The sequence below is a fragment of the Sus scrofa genome, chromosome 1 (assembly GCF_000003025.6).
Source record: "Sus scrofa isolate TJ Tabasco breed Duroc chromosome 1, Sscrofa11.1, whole genome shotgun sequence".
Classification (NCBI taxonomy): domain Eukaryota; kingdom Metazoa; phylum Chordata; class Mammalia; order Artiodactyla; family Suidae; genus Sus; species Sus scrofa.
Window position 1 is genome coordinate 147,848,517 of NC_010443.5, and position 8,754 is coordinate 147,857,270.

General features: G+C 49.1%; 1 long non-coding RNA gene across 1 annotated transcript; it reads right to left on the reverse strand.

The window, feature by feature from the left end:
• LOC102168188 lies at window positions 140–5,248 on the reverse strand. Its single transcript, XR_301093.3, has 3 exons — window positions 4,135–5,248; window positions 3,975–4,012; window positions 140–1,695 (listed from the first exon to the last, which is right to left on the reverse strand). It is a non-coding gene; the product is annotated as an uncharacterized LOC102168188 (long non-coding RNA).

Sequence of the window (8,754 nt, forward strand, 5' to 3'; positions counted from 1 at the left end):
AGCAAAGCCTCAGAAATCACTCATTAAAACCATACTTAGGAACACTTATTGTTTGGGGGATGGTTTGTGACCAGGATTAGAAAATTTTCCCCTAGAAATTACATTCTCAAAACAATGAAAACAATCCAAAAGAGTTGAGAAGTGTTGCCTTTATTCAAGTCTGTCCTCATCATCCTCTGACTGTGAATGGTCCATTTTTCTGCATGTGAAATATCTGGGTCAGTGGAAAAGCTGGTTCTGAATTTCACTAGGAAAGAACATTAGTTACTAGAAGGAGCGTCTTCCCAGCCAGGAGGTGAGTTTGAGAGCTGACAGGTCCAGAAACTGCCAGAGTGACAGCCTATAGAAAACAGGTATCGGATTCAAAGTAACCCCTATGAAACATGCTGTGTGTGTGTTTTGATGTTAGCAGTGCGAGTAAAACTACATTTTTTTAAGAGGTCAAACTCTTAACACAAATAAGAAAATTACTGTCAACATCATTCACTGGAAACGGTGCCCAGGGGCTGTGACAACTGTCTGAATGAGCTGTGGGTCACCCACCTGTGAGTCAGATACAAAAAGCACAGGGTCAGGTCAGAAGCAAATGACACAAAGTCTATTTTGATGGTCAACTACAGAAAGGAACTTGTTGACCAAAAGTTTCAGTTAGAACAGAATCCCGCCATTCAGGGCTCAGAAGCTGCCCTTGCAAGACCAGTGTTTCTCGACTCTGTGGTCTGTCCAGAAGGCCCTGGGCCCTTCGTCCAGGATCAGTCCTTGGAGGGTCTCCATGTGCTTGAGGGTTTTATAGACAGTAGTGAAGAAAGAACAGAAAACCCCAGCTCCTGGAGTTTGGCAACAAGTGGGGGAGGCAGGCATCTACCAGGGAGAGGGTCTTGCCAAGCATCCTCCTTGGAATTTGCCCTGGGTGCCAGAAGGAAAAGTCAGGGATGCTTTGAAAGAGCATGACCAATGGGCCTGAGTCCCACAGTGGGGGCACACGAGGGAGGCGCTCTGTCGGTTACACCTGAGCATAGACGTGACATGCTGGCAGAGACTTAGCCCACTGGGATACCTTCAGTCTGCCCATCCTTTCCCATTGGTGGTGACATGTGGCCTGTTTGATGGGTGTCATCAAACAGTTTTCCATGGACAGAGCACTTGCCCAGGTGTGACTCGAGTGTGGGAAACTAATGATGAAAGATGGAAATGAGATATCACACATCCCATCTGCTGTTGTCACGGGTTGCCATGCCTTGTGGACTGTGCTGTTGGCACTGAGAGCAGGCTCACCAGGCTGCACCAGACTTGCTGTGCACAGGAATTCGTTTATAAACAGAAGCACCCACTTCAGGCCAGCTGACATTGAGGAGTCACATGGAGGCGAGCCCTGCACGACTGCGGGTGTCTGTGGCCCTTCTGAAGAAGGTCGTGCTGATCATGCAGAAACAGCTCACAAAATCCTCCCTCCATCTTTAATTTTCTCCAGCCTGTTTCCATGGAGCTTGACTAACAGGTGTATTCCAGGGAGGGACAAGCAGGTGGCGCTGCAGGTGAGTGAGCAACTTACCCATCATTTGCATCAGGTGCTAGGACACCAAGCATCTGAGCTTCTGAAGCCACATGAGGGTCCACCTCTCAGCTTTCACAAACCTCTCATCGGCCTCTGGTGGGGCAGCTCCAGCCTCTACGCTGAAAACACCTGCTTGTCAGCTAGGGTTTGGAAAAGATTGGAGAGTAATTTTAACACATCCTTTCAAAAGAGTCCACTTTAAACATGGATTGATTTTTTTTCTCTACAAATGAGTCAGCACTTTGGGGGCACTGTGGGATCAAGTATGACCTGCATGAGACCCAAGGTTTAGTTTTATAAATGAACATGTTCCCCTCACCTCCTGTGTGAGCCTCACTATTTCTGCCATTTCTTCACAGCACCCTACTTAACAGGGATTTCTATAGAGGAGGTGTCGGTAGCTTGCTGGAAGCCCCTCCAGTGACTTAGGCTGGGGTTTTCTCTTCTTTCTTCACTACTGTCTATAAAACCCTCAAGCACATGGAGACCCTCCAGGAACTGATCCAGTGACCTAGGTATGTTATGATGTAGCAGAGTAACTCTGATCACGTTTTTCTCACCTGTGCTGCTGTGAAGTGTGCCCTTGGTAACAGGGATTTGGAATCGAATTCTTCTCTTGTGTGTAACATACGGTCGTGTTTGTTTACTTGACTAGACCCTTGACTGAGCAAAAATGCAGATGACTCCCATCTGAGACGCTCGTATGAGGAGGGGAAGCCCCCTCCAGAGGGAGGGGCTGGGCATTAGGGCTTCCTTGAGAGGGAAGGGAAAGTCTTTTCCAGTCATTGTTGGGCGGGGGGGGGGCCTGATCTCATGTAGGGGGAGGGTGGGACGAAGACTAGGAACTACTTGTTATGTGTGCACACACTCACACACACACACACACACACACACACACACACACACACACTCCCAGGGAAGAGAACTTGGGGCTCGAGGCACCCTTCCCCTGCAATCCATCAACACCAGGGTGGACGCACCTCCCTGGGGTCCCGACAGTCTCTGCTCACACCCACCAGCTTGGAGCCAGAGCAGAAAGGCAGCCAAGAGGATGGGAATATCAGAGTTAGATGCTCCTCGATTTACCCCATCTCTAGAGACTTCTACATCCTCCCGCATCCACTATCCCACAGCCTGCAGCCCTCCCAGCCTACCGGGTGATTCACCCCCCAGACACTGACAGCCGCCCCACCCCCACACCCCAAACGCCCTCCTGCAGGTGCTGCCAGAAGGTGTGTATCCACGTGAGATGCAGTTTCCACCTGGCCGCTCCCTCCTTCTGCGCTCCCACCCGTGCCCAGCCCAAACTCCCAGATTGAAGTGAAGCCCGGAGGACACAGGGCTCCACACAGCGTGGGTTTGGGTATGATGGGCCAGAGCCCCTGTTTCTTCAGTGCCAGCCTGCACCGCCTGCTGGTGGCCAGAGGGGAGTGGACAGACCAGAGGGTCACATTCAGCTCTGGGCTGAGGGTTGCAGGGAGCAGACACTTCCTCTAGAGCATTATCCATGAAAACCCCAAATTTCCCCGGCCTCCGGTCCCCTGGGGACCCAGCAAGGAGAAATGGGCCTCGGAGACATCTGGTGACAGCGGGCTTCCCTCACAGGCCTCCTGGGCCCCTGCTGCTCTCGCTGTACCCTGCGCCTTTATCTGAGAAACACACAGAGAAACCGAGCTCCAGCTATCGCTCCTGATCCTATGGGTTCTGTCTCCTTTGTCTGGCCAACCCCATGTTTGGGGCAGTGCCACTCAGAAGGCTCTTCCTGAGCATGACTAGCATCTAAGAGCCCGTGCCAGGAGTCTTGCACCTGGCATCCTCCTCACAATCAGAAACTTCAGGTGGAAAAGGAGCTGAGTCCTGAAGGTGGGCGTGTGCTCTGCCCTCCAGGACGACAGGGCCTGCTCTGGACCAAAGGCAAGGCCACCCCCGTGTCACCCGCCAGCAGGTGTTCTGGGCCATCAGTGCTGCTTGTGTGTGTGTGAGTGTGAGAGTGTGTGTGTGTGTGTGTGTGTGTGTAAGGAGAGTCACTGCATGTTAGTGTAACACCCACCATATTTTCTAGTAATAGCTCTGAGCAGACATGGTAGCCAGGGCCATAAAGCAGGGCCTCTCCTGGAAAGTCGGCAAGGTAGCACAAATAACCACCAGAGGAGCACCTCAGCGGATGGGAGCTAATTAAAAATGACTTATTAAACATCATGTTTCATTATTCAGAAATCCCAAGCGGACCCACAGTCCCCTCCCCACTTTGCCCCTTCTGATCACCTGTTCCAACCCACACTCTGAAGTCCTCCTGCTGCCTTTAAACCCGAGATGTTGAGAAACACTGGATTGTACAATTTCATTTCAAGGACTATTCTCGGAAAGATGACTCTGATTTATAAAGGGTCTATTCAAATGAGAAATGAGTCATTCCTACCTGCTTTGCCTCCCTTTCCAGCACTGCCGTGTTGGTACCTGGGGGTGGGGCGGGGGGAGAGCAGCCTGAGGTTAATGAGAGAAAAGACTGTCTGGTGTCCAGAGCCCCCCATGGGCACCAGGGCCGCACAAAAAGCTGAATTTCAATAGACTTGACCTACATCAAGTTTTCAAAAGTATCTTTTCCTGGACTTCTTGGTGTTTCCATGATTTTGAGACAATGCAATGCCAGTTGCAACCCCTAGAGTTTGAGTTTATAAACCACTTTGACACAATCTGTAACCCGTAAACCTTGCCTCCCAGCAACACAACTTATCAGAGCAGAGATCTATGACGTCAATGCCTTTTCTGACACTTAGCTGCTGGCAAAGGAGAGACACTCCGCATAATTGTTTTGAAGTGTGGGATCTGGGTCAGTCTGACCTCCATGCTGATAGGTGGCCCTGGGGTTACCTGGGTGCTCTGAAGAGGAGGAAACAAAACACGCAGTTACTAAGGGCTTGCGTGGCTCCTGGCTCCCAGGACATGGCTTTTTGACTGCAATCTTCAAGATATTCCTATTTTGCTCTCCCGAGGCACACAGAAGGGGCAGCTTGCAACCTCTGGGGGATTTGGGGGGTGGGGGCGAGTAGGAAGTTGGAAATGTTTTGGCTAAGCCCGGTCTTTCCCTAAAAGCGGAGTGTTGCTCGTGGACCGCCGCCCCCACCCCCACCCTCCAGGGCAGGAATGACAGTTGTCCTAAGAGGAGACTGGAACATCTCTAACAGGCGGCCACACTGTACAAGGTCCGCTGGAAAACAGGGTGTAATTTTAATAAGTCATCTCACATACCAGTAGGGATCATCATATTCTTTTGAAACCATATTGGGGATTGCCCAGACTCTAAAAGCAATATCTAACCCTCTTTTGTCACCGCAAAAGCAAAAGCCAACAACTCAAAGGACCAGATTTCAAAAATAAACACTAAAGATGCTCGGAGTGTCTGGGGGCCTGGCACGTCGTCTGGAGGTGCTCCTCACCCCTGGTCACCTGTGAGGTCCTAGGTCAAGTTCCTGAGTGCTTGTGATGGGCCAGACAGTCTACCTTGGTCAGGCTCATGTCACATAACCCTAACTGGGAGGCTGTGTATGCAGCTGTTATCCTCTTCCATGGGTGAAGAAACCAAGTCTCACCAAGTCACTGCCAGCAAGTGTCAGGGAGGAGCCGGAAGCCAGGGGTCGTTCTGCCACCTGAGCACCAAGTGAGGCCCCTGCACAGGGTCCCCCCAGTCAGTGCTCTGAGACCTATCCATGTGTTTCTCTGGAAAGTGAGGGCAAAGCAACCCCCCACCCCCGCCTGCAACCAAGATAGGCCAGGGTTTCCATCTCACCACTCTGCTTCCTCAGCAGCAACCTTTTGGAAAATTAGCAAAACCCTTCGGAGTTTGAAATCTCACTCCCTCCAGTTTTATTTCAAATAGAGAAAACAGCCCAGTGTTGACTGTCAAAGTTGGCAGTGGTTCTAGGACCAGAGCCTGGTTTAACTCCGGAAAACCAGAGGTGGGCTGCTGTCTGTGATTCTCCTTTAGCCCCATAGGGATGGCCCCTCCCAGAGCATCATGGGATGCAGGCGAACACAGAGCTGTGTAAGGGCCTGGGGGCCATGGGGGACCCCCGGTAGGAGGGTTGGTAAAGTGGAGTCAGATGGATGTGGGACAAGACAACATGCTCATAGAAAAAGACAAGCCTGCCAGTTCCACACACTTCCATAATTCACTGAAAACTGTTTTTAAAAGTACAGCATCAGAAGGAATTACTACCCTGCAAATCACTGCCGAGTTGACACAGAGCAAATGCTTTCTCTCTGTGTAAGTGATTCAGTAAAATGCCATGACCTAGCACTTATGGAATCAAGAACTAATCCATGGAGGGAGTTCCTGTTGTGGCTCAGCGCGTTAAGAACCTAACTAGTATCCATGAGGATGTAAATTCAATCCCTGGCCTCACTTGGATTAAGGATCCAGCGCTGCCATGAGCTGTGGTATAAGTGGCAAATATGGCTGGGATCCCATGTTGCTGTGGCTGTGGTGTAGGCTGGCGGCTATAGCTCTGATTCAACCCCTGGCCTGAGAACTTCCATATGCCACGGGTGCAGCCCTAAAAAGACAAAAACCAAACAAACTAAACATATATACACACACATATATATAACTGAATTACTTTGCTGTACACCTGAAATTAACACACTGTAAATCAACCAAAGTTCAATAAAATAAACAAAATAGAGTGAAATTTTTTTTAAACGTTAAGGTATGGGAGTTCCCATTGTGGCTCAGTGGTTAATGAATCCAACTAGGAACCATGAAGTTTCGGGTTCGATCCCTGGCTTTGCTCAGTGGGTTGGGGATCTGGCATTGCTGTGGCTCTGGCATAGGCTGGCAGCTACAGCTCTGATTGGACCCGTAGCCTGGAAACCTCCATATGCCACGGAAGTGGCCCTAGAAAAGACAAAAAGAAAAAAAATGTTATGGTATGTAAGCTTCACCCACCTCATGTCTTCAAAGTCAGGAGTGTAAACATGGATCCTGGGAAAAGATAATCGGCAAGAAGGGAGGGCAGGGCTGAAGCAGGAGCAGGGCGGGGCAGGCAGGCAGGTACCAGGCGGGCATCATGTGGGCTGCCTCAGCAGCGGGTACAGATGAAGGCTCACCATTAGCTCACAGAGATTTAGCAGTGAAGACGTCTTGGACCCCATGGCTCTCCCCTTGGCTGGTCAGGATATTCAGACACCGGCTCCTGCCCTGCCAGAACCCAAGGCCTTGCTCGGCTGGCCCAGAATCTACTGGGGCTTCATTCAGGTCCTCTGAGGCCCTGCTTCTTAGGAAATGATGTGGCTGAGAAGAGAAAGTGTGAAACAGCATGACTCTGGGATAAACGGCTTCCAGCATTGGGACCAATGATTGTTCCCACAGCCTCCTGCTTATCCGAGTCTCAACAATTCATACCCGAAAAATGTATGAAAAGTGAGTGCTACCCCCCAAGCTGGGCTTAATTTCCGTTTCAGATTTAAAGTAGGAATGACAGGAGTTCCCGTTGTGGCTCAGTGGTTAACGAATCCGACTAGGAACCATGAGGTTTCAGGTTTGATCCCTGGCCTTGCTCAGTGGGTTGAGGATCTGGCGTTGCCGTGAGCTATGGTGTAGTTTCCAGACATGGCTCTGATCCTGCGTTTTTGCTGTGGCTCTGGAGTAGGCCAGTGGCTACGGCTCCAATTAGACCCCTAGCCTGGTAATCTCCATATGCCGCAGGAGCAGCCCTAGAAAAGACAAAAAGACAAAAAAAAAAAAAAAAAAAAAAAAAAGTAGGAATGACAACATTTGTCTGCAGGTAACACTAGTGAGTCACCTTCAGATCCTGATTTTAAAAACTGCCAGTTGTTGGAGTTCTCTTCATGGAGCAGTGGAAACGAATCTGACTAGGAACCATGAGGTTTCAGGTTTAATCCCTGGCATTTCTCAGCGGGTTGGGTATCTGGCATTGACGTGAGCTGTGGTGTAGGTCGCAGACTTGGCTCAGATCCCACATTGCTGTGTGGTGTAGGCCGGCAGCTGTACCTCCAATTAGATCCCTAGCCTGGGAACCTCCATATGCCGTGGGTGCAGCCCTAAAAAGACAAAACAAACAAACAGACAAGCAAAAACTGCCAGTTGTATTTGTATCTGAGGCTGTGAAGCGGTGGTTCTCAACCCCTGATGTTATCTGTCACCCTGCGGTTTAGACACCGGCGCGAAAGGCTCCCGGGTAGCTCAGGGGCAGCCCCAGCCAGGGACCTCCATGAAATGGAAAAGTGAAGCTTAAAGAGCCTATGTTTGCATTTCCTTGCATTTTTGATTTATTGTATGTATAATTATGGAGATAGTTATCTGCTTTATGGGAAGTATATCAAAGTAGAAAGAAGTAGAAAAATAGTGATGTACAACCTCATTAGCCAGATAAACCCACAGTTAATATTTTCCTATCTCCTCTAGGGTCTTTATTACTGTTTTTTTAAGCATAATTGAAATCATACAGTATCTATAATTTTGGAAACTTTAAAAAATTTAACATAGCATAAAAATTTCCTCATGCATTAAACAATTTTGTAAACACGAAATAAAAACACAGTTTTAATGGTTGCATGAAATTGAAATATATGGATGGACCCCACTTTAAATTTTTTCCCCCTTAAATTATGATTTTAATAACATTAATCTTGGGTCCTGCTCACTGAGCCCTTGCTATTTGTAGACACTGTGTTTAGTGTCATCTATGGATTATCTGCCTTTGATTCTCAGATCAGTCCTATGGAGTGCAGATGGTCATTTTTACCAATGTTAGGAATGAAGGAACCAGGATCCAATAGGGGCTAACTGCCCTAATTAGAAATGTATGGTCATTGAAACCCACTGACCTAAAGGAATGAACAGAATTTCTGGGGTCCCCAGACTTCTCTCTCCTGGGGGGTGAATGAACTAGAGAAAAAGACCATAGATTCTGGGGCACACAGCATGGTGGTGAACAACATGGGCCTGGAAATGGAAGGTGAGCAGTCTGTTCCAGAGTCTGGGGTCACTGTAACAGCCCAGGGAGATGGCGACAGCCCTCCAACCAGGGCTAATTCTCCGGCAACCTCTTCATCAGGACTAGCATCAGAATCAGGAAGCGGTTTCTTAGAGATCTCTGAGCAGTCAAATTAAATACTACAAAGTCCATGCACTAAATCTCATGACTTTTGCTGCTAATAGAGCCCCGGACTGTCACTTA